The 12,985-nt window shown below is 41.6% G+C and overlaps 1 protein-coding gene across 2 annotated transcripts in view; it reads left to right on the top strand.

Annotated features, from left to right (window-relative positions):
* The window catches only part of SLC23A2 (solute carrier family 23 member 2), a 148,348-nt gene that overhangs the window by 37,993 nt on the left and 97,370 nt on the right, over window positions 1-12,985 (top strand). The gene's annotated exons all lie outside the window — the stretch shown is intronic.

The raw sequence follows: 12,985 nt of genomic DNA, 5'->3' as shown, positions 1-12,985 counted from the left end.
ATAGGGAGCAGGAGGGCTTGGAGGGGAGAAAAAAAATATTGCAGAAGAGATTTGCAAATAGGATTTCTTCCAGACTATAGGAAGAGAGCAGGTGGTTGAGAGAACTAAGTAACTGTGCCAAAGTCCAGCAAAACAGAGCAGGTGTAATGGGTAGTCAGGAAATTAAGGAAAGGTGGGGCTTGACCTCTCTCTGCAGGTGAGAGAAAGAAATTTGGTTTTGGCAGTTGGGGCACAGGAAAGGTGAGAACATTCCAAAGAGGAATGGTGTGGTCTGAAGGGTAATTCAGGGAGAGAGCTGATTAGTCCATTTGAGCTTGAGGCATGGAAATGCTTCTCCCAGCACATGAGCAGTGCCTTCTCTTCTCCAGCGGAGCTAGCAGTGGCAACAGTAGCTAGAGGTGAGAGATGAGTTACCTGTGTGCTAGAATGGAGGATGAAGCAGGAGCTGGGGTGGTACTGAGGGGGCACAGGGTTAGCAGGGCAGAGCCATGCCCTGGAGGTTACTTAAGCACCCAAGTCTGTTGTTGTACTGGAAAGGTGGGGGGAGACATCAAATGACAAAGGTTACTTGGAGGTGTGGAAGAGGAGAAAGTGTCTTTCTTTTTATTCCCTGACAGTAACTGGGGGCTTTCCTCAGCTTCCTCCAAAATGACCTTCAGACATAACATCTCAGGTCTTTTCTGGCTGTTCATCTTTAGAGCCTTGTTCTGTTAGTCTGTAAGGGAATAGGGGCAGTTTTCATGCTCTCAGTGATTGCTTTGTCTGTCACTTGCCCTTGGCATTTGTCCAAGGGTATATCACCCTCTCTGTGCCTCAGTTTTAAACTGTGGGGATAATAACAACTCCTCCTAGAATTTTTATACAGTTAAGTGATATCATGTTTGTATCTTGGATATAATAGTCAGTTTTGCATATGTTTTATCTTGTCATTAAAATTCCATATAAAATTAGCTTTTCAGTGGCCCCTGTACATTAAAAATAATATTAATACACTAAAAATAGTGTTTCCATAAAAATACATTATTTGTACAAAAAGTGGTATGTTAAATCACACAGTGGAAATAAATGCAATAAAATCCATCTTGATTCTGCTTGAGTTTTCTCAAATATCTGTTTATATTTTAATTCTGGCCCACAGACTATACCTTTTGCTCCACTACCTCTCCCTTACCCTCTCTCTTATCCCAGCCACACGGTTTCCTTGAGTGAAACTGGAGGGCAGGGATTAGGTTTTGTTTTGGTTGTATGGCTAACTGACCCATGGAAAAATTCTCTTTTCCTCATATATTTGAATGCTTTTTTATGTGATGAACACTGTGTCTCGGCCCCATCCCTGCCTGGTTGGGAAGCTGGACCAAGAAGCAGTGTGCTATTGAAACATGGAAGTAGAGGAACAGCTAACCCAAGAATGCTTCCTATAGGAGGAGACTTTTTGGCGGTACGCGGGCCTCTCACTGCCGTGACCTCTCCCTCTGCGGAGCACAGGCTCCGGACGCGCAGGGCCAGCAGCCATGGCTCACGGGCCCAGCCGCTCCAAAGCACGTGGGATCCTCCGGGACCGGGGCACAAACCCGTGTTCCCTGCATCGGCAGATGGACTCTCAACCACTGCGCCACCAGGGAAGCACAGGAGGAGACTTTTTGAGCTAAGACCTGGGAGCTCTGCAGGTCAACATGGTTCATATGGATAGTACCTGGGGCAGGAGAGGCACAGTGAGGATGATGAGTGTTAAGGTCTTGTCATAATTTTGAATAAAGTTTGGGGAAGAGATTTCTGTTGTATGGTACTAGCCACAGCATCTGATACCTACGACCTATAACATTAGGTCAGAAAAACAGAGATCACTGATGACTTTGTATTTTAAAGCCACCAAACTAACAAAACATCAGCTGCTTTGACCTTTTACTGTAAACTTGACTCCATCTTTCCCCTAATTGAGCAGTCAATGAGTCATTGTTTTCTCCTCTAGACAGCACGACCACCGATTTTCATGGCTCAGGCTGTGTGTAAACTGACATCAGCAAAACAACCTGTCTTGGGCTGGATGTAAGCTTCTTTAGGATTTAGAGTCTATTTGGGACTAGAGCTTATTCTGTACCAAGGGCTTCCCAGGCCACGTCTCTGGAAGAGACTGAAGGTGTCTTCTGAAGGCAGAGCATATTCTTTAACATCTTCCATCATTTTATCAGTTAGGCATGTCATCTTATGCTCCAAAAATATTTGCTTTCAATTAGGAATGATCTTCCCTGCTCCCCTCATCCTACAGATGTTCCAGGAATATTTGCCATGTCTATCCAGTGGCTTTGCATCCTCTCTGGCCCACTGTTGAGGACCCTGACTATATTTTTAGGTGATTCCTAAGTATTTGAGCAGCGTTCCTCCGGGGGCCCTTTCCCTTCCACTTTGCCTGTAGGATTGTGCCATGGGCGCCTCATAGGCCCAGAGGCTCCTGAGGTTCTCAGCATGTGGTTTCTGAGATGAAACCTGACAACCAATCCTGATTCCCCTTCAGAAATCCGGTTTTATCTAACTTTTTAAAAGTCTCTTCTTTTTAAGGGAACAAATTGACAAACCAACACAGTGACAGAAGCTTACACAGCTCATTGGGGTGCAATAGAGCCTGTCTTGATTGCAGTCACTGAGGTGGTTTGGTTTAGGGCTCTGATAGATTTTAAAGAAAGGCCACTCTGAGGCCATGATTCTGGGTGCTCTCTCCATCCTTGTGGCAAGGGGATGTTATGATATTTTGTTAATCAGTGTCATCATCTTGTACCACTTCGGCAAATTATTTCTGTGAGTATGTTAAAGTTCAGCAAATAACCTGATTTAAATTGGGCACTTGAGATATGCCTTTTGTGTCACTGGGCAGAACTTTAGTTTATATCAGTGACTTTTAGGCTCTTTTTGACTGACCCACAGTTTTTACCTTGAAACTCTGGGTTACCCTTATCTTGTGAGATGTGCTCTGAATTTTCTTTATTCTGTTAAATTTCATTGTTCTGCAAATTCTGGTTGAGATCCAGTTGGTTTCATGGCCCACTAGTGGGTGGTGACTTGCAGTTTGAAGAATAAGAGCAAGGGTTCTTAGAGTGTTTTGGAAAAGGCTGTAGGATGATTTCCCCCCCCCCCCCCCCAGTTACACCATAACTGTAATCACAAGGGCAAATGATAACCACTTCTTACAGGTTCATTTCATTACTGTTTAAATGGAATAATGATAGCTAGCCAGGGTCAATGTCAGAATTCTAAACCCCCTAAAGCAAGACTGTATGTTAGGCAACGATTTAAGTCATTATATTTAAAGGAAGTTTGATCACGTACAAGTTGAGGATATTTGTTCCAGTAATCTTTCTTTTGGCTTGAATTAAAAGCATTTAGGTCAAATGTTAGCATTTAACAGAATTTAATGGAGCAGCCACAGTTCAACTATAATCCCCTAATGATCGGATTTAAGCAGAGAGCTACAAATTGACTTTTTAAATGTGCTTTATCATTGAACCTGGCCAGCTCTGAAAGTTCTTGTTTGTATCTTGGGAAGGACCAGATTACCACTTGGCAAGTTGAGGTTTTGAGTTTCCTTATCCCAGAGTTTTCTTTCGTGATCATATAGTCTCACCTGTCTAGATAGATTTCTGCAAGTGGGGAAAATAGCTTTATCCCACCCCAGGTTGCCCATCCAGAGGTGTTGATCTGAGGACCACTAGCATCAGAACATTTGTGCATTTGTTAAAAATGTAAGTCCCAGGTTTTGATGCAGGTCTGTGGAATCAGAATTTGGGGGAGGGGACATTTTTTTAAAGTTGGTGGGATTATGGGAGTTAAAATTTTTTTTTCTTCTAAAATCAACTTTACTGAGCCATAGTTTACATACAGTAAATGGATATACATACAAATGGAGCCACCAGAATCATAGTTAAGTTATGGAACATTTCTGTCACTCCGTAGGTTCCTTCCTCTGCCTCTGGAGTCCCTCCTTCCCATCTTAGCTGTTGTAGATCACCACTAACTGTTTCCTGCCACCGAAGATTAGTTTTGTCTATAGGGATTCAGGCAGCACGTCTTGTGTCTGGCTTCTTTCACTCAACATTGTGTCTGTGCGATTTCTCCATGTTATTAGGTGCATCAGTAGTTGCTTCCTTTTAATTGCTTAGTATCCCTTTGTGTGGACCCACCATGTTTTGTTTATCCATTTGCCTGTTGATGGACATTTCTGTGTCTTGAGTTTGGGACTGTTATAATAAAAACAGCTTTGAATATTTTTCTGCCACTATATGTGTGGAAGAAATCTGCATGTTGAATAAGATTCCCAATTAAGTCTTAGGTACATGAACCATTGATTCTTATTCTCTCTATTCCTTTTTAAATTTTTTAATTTACTCGGTTGTGCTGGGTCTTAGTTGTGGCTCATGGGCTCCTTGTTGTGGCATGCATGTGGGATCTAGTTCCCTGACCAGGGATTGAACCCAGGCCCCCTGCATTGGGAGTGTGGAGTCTTTAACCACTGTGCCACCAGGGAAGTCCTTCTCTATTCTTTTTTTTCTTATTCTTTATCATTTTGGAGAACTGTAGGTTTTTGTATCCAGATCAAGTGATGGATTTGCTTTGCAGTTATGTGTTCAATGTAGTATTCGTTCAGTGCCATCTATTTGGGGTAAATGTGGCTCTCATCAACATTTGTTGAGTACTATTTTATGAACTGGAATATAAAGATGAAGTGTACACAGGGGGATTCTATCCTTCAGAGGACTCTTAGTGATTAATTCATTCAGCCATAGAGTGTTTTGTATGTTGTGTACTAGGGACTACTAGGAGCTGGTGCTGGGAATACACATTTTCTTAGCATTTGATTGTGCTTCCAAGAAACACAAAAGATGTTGGTATTATGTTCCAGGAGCAGTTCGGCCCTTAAATCCGCTGTTTGGGTAGTACCATCATACTTTCAAGTCAGGTGGCCATGGTAAGCCACAGTTGAAAAAGTTGACACTGACAGGGGAAAAATGGTCAGATAAAAAAATTCAGTGCAAAAGAAATGATCACTGGGGCTTCCCTGGTGGTGCAGTGGTTAAGAATCTGCCTGCTAATGCACGGTACACGGATTCGATCCCTGGTCCGGGAAGATCCCACATGCCGCAGAGCAACTAAGCCCGTGTGCCACAACTACGGAGCCTGCAGCGCTCTGGAGCCTGCGAGCCACAACTACTGAAGCCCGTGTGCCACAACTGCTGAGGCCCGTGTGCCTGGAGCCCGTGCTCTGCAATGGGAGAAGCCACCACAATGGGAGGCCTGTGCACCACAACAAAGAGTAGCCCCTGCTCTTAGCAGCTAGAGAAAACCTGCATGCAGCAGCGAAGACCCAATGCAGACAAAAATTAAATAAATGAATAAATAAATACATTTATTTTTTAAAAAAAGAAAGAAATGATCTCTGGCTGAATAGCTGATGAAATAAACACTGATTAAGAATTGTTATTCTGCATTTGTGCATGATTATCGGTGGCTAGAGAGCTGGTGGCTCAATCTTTAGGGAATTGAAAGATTTGTTGAAGATCTAAATATTTTCCTTTTCTATTTGCTCATAGCAGAATTTCCCAAATTGCTATTTTCCCACCCGATGAGGCTTACATTTATTGAGGTTGATTTATTATTTTTTGAATCTTCAGTGATTTCTTGCTTGCTCTAAGGTAGGGATTTTTAACTCTGGCTGCAGGAGAGTTTTATAAAATCTAAATGCTCAGGCTATACAATCCTATTCAGTAGACTTTCTGGGTGGGTAGAGAGTATTTTTAAAGTTTTTAGGTGGTTCCAACATAGAGTCAAAGTTGAGGATCACTTCTTGGGGCAGCCTTGGCTATTGATACGCCTCTTTCATTGTTAGTTCCCTCCTTGCTAAGTATAATTTACAAAGCCTTGTCTTTTCTCCATTCTCTGATGACAAAAATTACAACTTTAAACATTAGAACTTTACTCCACACCACTTTGCAATTATAGAGTTGTGTTCTGATCTCTCAACAGAAAGGACTGAATGGCTTTGTATCCCCTTGTTAAGGGAAACTGATCACTTCTCTGGATTTGATATGGGTGCTGATGTGGCTCTTGGGGGAGAAAGAGAGCATAGCATTCATTGTTGAGTAAATAACTTCAGGAAAAATAGAGGAATAAAAGGAAAAAGATAAGTCCTTTGCTGTCCCACCAGTCAACATTTTGGTTAACATTTTGGTGTGTATATGCGTGTGGCACACTTATCCATACACAGTGGGTTATTTCTGTACATACTGCTTTTTTCATTGTATAAATTTCCTTTAATTCTTTTCACTGCATTATTTTAGAAAATTGATATCTTTTATTATTAATTATTACTGAGATCTACCCTCTTAACAAACTTTTTTTTTTTTTCTTTGTGGTAAGCGGGCCTCTCACTGTTGTGGCCTCTCCCGTTGCGGAGTATAGGCTCCGGACGCACAGGCTCAGTGGCCATGGCTCACGGGCCCAGCCGCTCCGCGGCATGTGGGATCTTCCCGGACCTGGGCACGAACCCGTGTCCCCTGCATCGGCAGGCAGACTCTCAACCACCGCGCCACCAGGGAAGCCCTTAACAAACTTTTAAGTGAACAATACAGTATTGTTAACTATAGGCATGATGTTGTACAGCAGATCTCTAGAACTTATTCATCTTGCTTAATAAACTTTATACCTGCTGAAAAGCAACTCCCCACTTCCCCCTCCCTGCCAGCCCCTGGCAACCACCATTCTACTCCGTGCTTCTATGAGTGACTGTTCCAGATACCTCACATAAGTGGAATCATGTCATGTTTGTCCTTCTGTGACTGGCTTTAGTATAATATTATACTTTAGAAAAAAAAACCCTGTTTCCTTATATAACATAAGGCAGACATTTTCCCACGTCAATAAATATTTCTGTGTCATCTTTTTTAAAAATTATTTATTTATTTGTTTGTTTATTTTGGGCTGCGCCGGGTCTTTGTCGCTGTGTGTGGGCTTTCTCTTGTTGCTGCGAGTGGGGGCTACTCTTTGTTACGGTGCACGGGCTTCTCCTTCTGGTGGCTTCTCTCGTTGTGGAGCACAGGCTCTAGGGTGCGCCGGCTCAGTAGTTGTGGCTCACGGGCTTAGTTGCTCCACGGCATGTGGGACCTTCCCGGACCAGGGCTCAAACCTGTGTCCCCTGCGTTGGCAGGCGGATTCTTAAACACTGCACCACCAGGGAAGTCCGTGTGCCATCTTTTTAATGGCTACAGTGGCATTCGTTTGTATGAACATACCGTAGTTTTACCATTCAATTCCCTAGTGTTGGATATTAGATTTTTCTTGATTTTTGGTCTTATTAACAATGTTAACACGCACAATTTTGTAGCTAAATTTTTATATGTCCTAATTATTACCTTAAAATACATTCCTAGAAGTAGCATTTCCTCAGGACATATTAGAAGTGAATATGAATATTTATAATTCTTGATACATATAACCAAATTACCTTCTTATTAGCAAATTTGTATTTCATTAGGAGTGTTCGTCTATTTCTCTAACACTGTCCAATAAGGGTATTATAAATAACTGAGGTAGATTAAAAAGAAAGTATACCTCATTTCAATGTACTTTTGATTTCAAACAAGGATCGAACATTTATTTTTCTATTTGTTTTTGTGGGAGACTAAGGATTAGAAGCTCATATGTCTTGCCCATTTTTATAGTAAGGATTTTTGTTTTCTGTTTATTGGTTTGCAAGAGCTCTTCAGATAGTAAAGATATCAACACATTATCTTACCTATATTATATTTTGTTTTTTGATTTTGTTGGATTTTTGTCCATACAGAAATCTAAAAAAATTTATATTGTAAAAATCTATCAGCCTCCATCTCTTTTTCATCTTTAATGATATACTAAAAATGGAGTCCCCTACCCTAACATTATATAGTCATTTAGTGGCTTTATTACTTTTCTGGATTTTATTAATAGTGAACCAGTTGTCTTGGCATGTTGTATTGAAAAAGCCATACTTTGTTTTAAGATTTAAATGCTTCCCACATCATATATTTGTCACTTGGTGGGTTTTCTGTTGTGTGACCTATTTGTCTCTTTTTATACCTAAGTTGAACTCCTCTGTTTACTACAACTTTAGGGTCCCTTTCTGATAGAACATGTTCTTCCTATTCTTTTTTCAAATATTTATGGCTACTTTTGCTTATTCTTCCACAGGAATTTTAGCAAGCCCCCTTTTCTCCCCCTTTAAGGTATTAATTGATTTTTATTAAATTTATATACTTTATGTTTGTAGGAGAATGTATACTCTTATAGTAGCTCTCTTATCCAAGAATATTGTCTGTTTTTCTGGTTATTTTATGGCCCTTAATAATAGGTTATAGCTTTATTTGTAAAGATCATGCTCATTTTTGTTAAATTTATTAAGTATTTAATGTTGTTATTACCATTCTAAACAGGATTCCTTCATCCTCTTACCTTTGGAGTCAGCAGACTTTTCTGTAAATATCTTAGGTTTCATGGACCAGATGGCCTGTGTCATATGTTCTTCTTCCTTGGTGTTGTTTACAACCTTTTAAAAATGTAAAAATCATTCATAGCTGGGGACCACACCAAACCAGGCCACGCAGTGGTTTGCTAGCTTCTGATCTAGATGCTTATTGCTGGCAACTGGGAAATGTTAGAATCAGTCAGCACTGAAAGAGCCTTGCTCATGTGTTTGTATCTAGCCATCTATGCAAAGATTCTCTACAATTTTCATATCTCTTAATATGGCTATAATTCACTCTTTTCCTTTCAAATATTTCCCTCATCTTTCTCTGTCAGTTGAATGATAGCAGTGATGTCGACAACCTGGCTTGTCCTTGACATTAATGTATCTGTTGTATCACAGATAAGTTTGATATTGGCTGTTACTTTTCTTTTCCAAGATTAAGAAAGAGTATTAAGCAAGAATGACTGTTACATTATATGAAGTACCTTTATTATTATATTTTTAAGCATCATTTATTCGTTCTACATATTTTGGGGAGCCTTTAATACAGGTGCCAAGTTAGGCACTGGGGATAATGCCTCTTGTTCTGCACCTGTCTGGCTGAGCAGGTAGACATTATCTTGTTGTATCGTAACAATCTTTATGGTTCCCAGACGCCATGATGAGGTGTGGTGATCAGAGGCAGCACTGATGGGAGTTACCCCAAGGGAAAGGGGCGAGATGAAGGGTGCCTATTTTGGAGGGACAGCATGTGCAAGGGCCTGAGGGCTAGAGGAGAACCCAACACCTTCAAGGAACTGAAAGATGGAAACTATAGCATAGCGAGGGCAAATTTCACCATAGGCTTCACAGTGGACCTGCAGCCTTGTTAAGGAATTTGGGTGTCATTCTCTGGCTAATTAGGACGCCATCAAAGGGTATGGTAGTTTCTGTAGCATGGCCGTGCCCGCTGCAGTAGAGCTATCAAGATGGAACAAGAAAATGAGACGAGGCTGTTGTGCTGTTGAGATGATGGCTCGTGCCACACAGTGGCCAGAAGTGTGCAGATTTGGGGGTTTCTGGTCTAAGGGGAGCAGGCTTTAGCCCTGGAGAAGGAGCTTGGCCGTTTCTGCCCCTTGGACCTCCCTCAAAAATCACAAGGAGGACAGAAAGTACCCTGAAGACAATGTTTAAGGCCAGCTGGCCTGGACCTTATTCGCTCAGGGAGGTTGGCTGTAAACTGAGGATAGTTTTATGTCTTGTTTGTACAAACATTGTTAGGACAGGAATACTGATTTAAGTTTGAATCCTGCTGCTGCACTGCTTATAGCTGTGTGTCCTTTGGCAAGTTACTTAACTTCTGTGAAGCTCAGTTTCCACTTTTGTGGAGTTAGTGTGCCTATCAAGTAATACTATGCTTACTAGGGAGAAATAATTGCCATTTATATAATGAGATGTAAGACATGTGTCTGGCACACATCGGCGCTTAGCTGGAAAACTGCTGTCATTATTACTGTTTTCGTTATTTGTGAATCTGATCTTTTATCCCCCAGCATCTCCTTTCCCCTTGTCATGTGGTCAGGGGCAAGATAGCAGTGGCTTTGCTTATTCTCTTTCTTTTGCAAAGAGTAGGAAGTGGCGTCACTGGGCACTGTGGGAGGACAAACTTTCCCTGGTGTCAGGTTCCCTGGGAGATTTTGCCTTTTGTTTTACCACAAATTCTAACACAGGCCCTAAACTCCACATTTTTAAATCTTTTGCTGCGTTTGCCTTTGGGCCTTGGCATTTCCCCACACAAAAGTTCAGGTCTGTGCATAAAACACTCTGATCTCAGGTTGATGCGTGGTTTCTGGCCTTCAGGCTGTCTTCATCAGTCTTGAGTACTTGGCTGTTGAATACTCTGTCATTTTGGAACTTAAAAAGATGCGTTTTTGCTTTCAGTGTTCATTATCTTCTCCCTTTCTTCCTCTTCTTCTTCCCTCCATTTGTCCACCCTTCCCAGGCTTTGCAGCCCTCTGCCCCAAAGCCTTTCTCGAAGCTTCCTGCCCTGTGCTTTCTTTGGCCCCAAAACCTTTCATGCTCATTTGGGTCTATATCTTCAGGACTCTCTGAAGGCTGCTGTTGGGTAAGAGACAGGCAAAGGGAGTGGATGGGCCCCCTCAGTATAGCTTGTGAAGGTCGGTTAAACATTTGGTAGGGAAATGGAGTACAGAGTACTTGACGAAAAGTGGTCTTGTCAGGATGGAATTGGTCCCCCTCTGTTCCTGGTGATGGGGAGCAGTGGGGAGGGTTGGCTACTGCAGTGGATGTGCACATCTGAAACAAACATGAAGATAAAATTAACTTAGTAGAATAAATGTATTCTACATTAAAGTCCTGTCATTTTCCCCTAAAGTTAACATGGGTCTGCTGGCATCCTAATGGCAGTGGGGCTGGATGTAGAGCAAAGAACTTATTGGTCCCTCTGAATGTGACTGTAAGGCAGGTGGTCTTGTAAAATTCTAACAATTTCACCATCCTCTTTGCTTGTCCTGTCTTCTGGCAAACATAAGCTCTTGATCAAGGTAAAAATGTCAGGGCTACTTCAGGCAGATTTTATATTTAGGTATGTTTGCTGTCACACTGTATCTTTCTTTTTTTTTCACATCTTGGGAAACTGATGGATGGCAGTGGCTAAATCACAATGTAGAAGATTGATGGATTTGATTACATAAAAATAAAAACAGTTCTAAAAGATCATTCACAAAATTCATGAGCAAACAAAAAGCTGGGATAAGATATTTGCATCAAATATAACAAAAAATTACTGTCTGTCCTGTGCATGTTTAGCAGCACTCCTGGCCTCCACTTATTAGATACTAGTAGCTCTCCCCTAGTTGTGACGACCAAAAATGCCTCCAGACATTGCCAAATGTCCCCTGGAGGAAAAAAATCACTCATCGTTGAGAGCTGCTGCTTTAAAGAGACATGTATATAATGTGAACAAGAATGCAAAATGTGCATGAACATTTAAACCAAAAGAGCCACCTCAAAAAATTTTGGTGTGTGCACCTAGCTCGATTCTATAGAGGCAACTTGATATTCTGGCAACTATTTCTTTTATTTTTTCCTTTTTGCCCTCTAACTATTGAATTTTCAAATTTTGTTAATTCTTTCTCTTTTTTTATTTGTTTCTATTTCAGTTTTTCCCCTGGCTCATCTAAAGTATTTGTTGAATGAAGTGTGCGTAAGAGAATTCTTTGAACAGAAGTTTTCCTACTTGTCTTTCCAAACTTCTTGTAGGTTTGCCTTCACATTTGCAGGACAGCTTGTCTGGGTTATTCATTCCTTGTGGGAAATTAATTGGTGCTAAGGTCTATACGCATTGTTCTAATCTGAGTGCCAGTGAATGTTTTCTGTCCCTTCTCACCCCTACATGCTTGTGGTATTTTTTTCTTTATCTTAGGGAATTCCCTGGCAGTCCCATGGCTAAGACTCTGTGCTTTCACAGCCAAGGGTTCAGGTTAAATTCCTGGTCAGGGAACTAAGATCCCGCAAACTGTGCTGTGTGCCCCCCACCAAAAAAAAGTAGAAACACCTAGGCATGTTTGATTGTACGTGTGCCAATCCTGGAAGGGATCCCTTGTGCCCTCTCTCTTTTTTTTAAATAAATAAATTTATTTATTTATTTTTGGCTGTGTTGGGTCTTTGTTGCTGCGTGCAGGCTCTCTCCAGCTACGGCGATCAGGGGCTACTCCTCGCTGCAGTGCACGGGCTTCTCATTGTGGTGGCTTCTCCCATTGGAAGCACGGGCTCTAGGTGCATGGGCCTCAGCAGCTGTGGCATGCAGGCTTCAGTAGTTGTGGCTTATGGGCTCCAGAGTGCAGGCTGGGTAGCTGTGGCTCATGGGTTTAGTTGCTCCGTGGCATGTGGGATCTTCCCGGACCAGGGCTTGAACCTGTGTCCCCGGCATTGGCAGGTGGACTCCCAGCCACTGCATCACCAGGGAAGTCCCTGTGCCCTCTCATTTTTTAAGCCAAATTCTCCAAATGCTTTTTAATCTTTTGGTGGATCTCTTTTATTATTCAAGTAATACTTCTGTTGTTTGAAATTGAGTTTTTAATATTTTCTGCTGCATGGGATTGTTTTAGTAGCTTCCTGCCTTTGACTTTTACTTGGATTTTCTCTTAGTTTGGAGCGTTGTCCAGATTCTCTAAGATTCTCCGAGCATGTCAGATCCACCTTGGGTCTTGATTCTCCTCGGACCCTTTCTTATCTCTTGCCACTTTACTTCCCCAACCCCCTTTTTTGGGGTTGGATTACTTTTTTAGGTTTATGTTGTCATTTGATTTGATATTGAATGTTTCGGTTCTGTTTTTTGTATGGCATTCTAGCCCATTTAAGCTCACCTTGCCACCTTCCTGGAATTCTGTATGGCCATTTAATCCTAGGTTGGTTTTGTCTCCTCTTTTTTGTGCTTTTCAGTGTCTTCCCAGCCTTTAATTGGGCACCTGTAGGAAATTCAGAATTATTTTAATA

This window comes from Stenella coeruleoalba (genome assembly GCF_951394435.1).
Source record: "Stenella coeruleoalba genome assembly, chromosome: 15".
Taxonomy (NCBI): domain Eukaryota; kingdom Metazoa; phylum Chordata; class Mammalia; order Artiodactyla; family Delphinidae; genus Stenella; species Stenella coeruleoalba.
The sequence above is the reverse complement of the archived record's forward strand: the minus strand, read 5'-3'. Positions and strand labels throughout refer to the sequence as shown.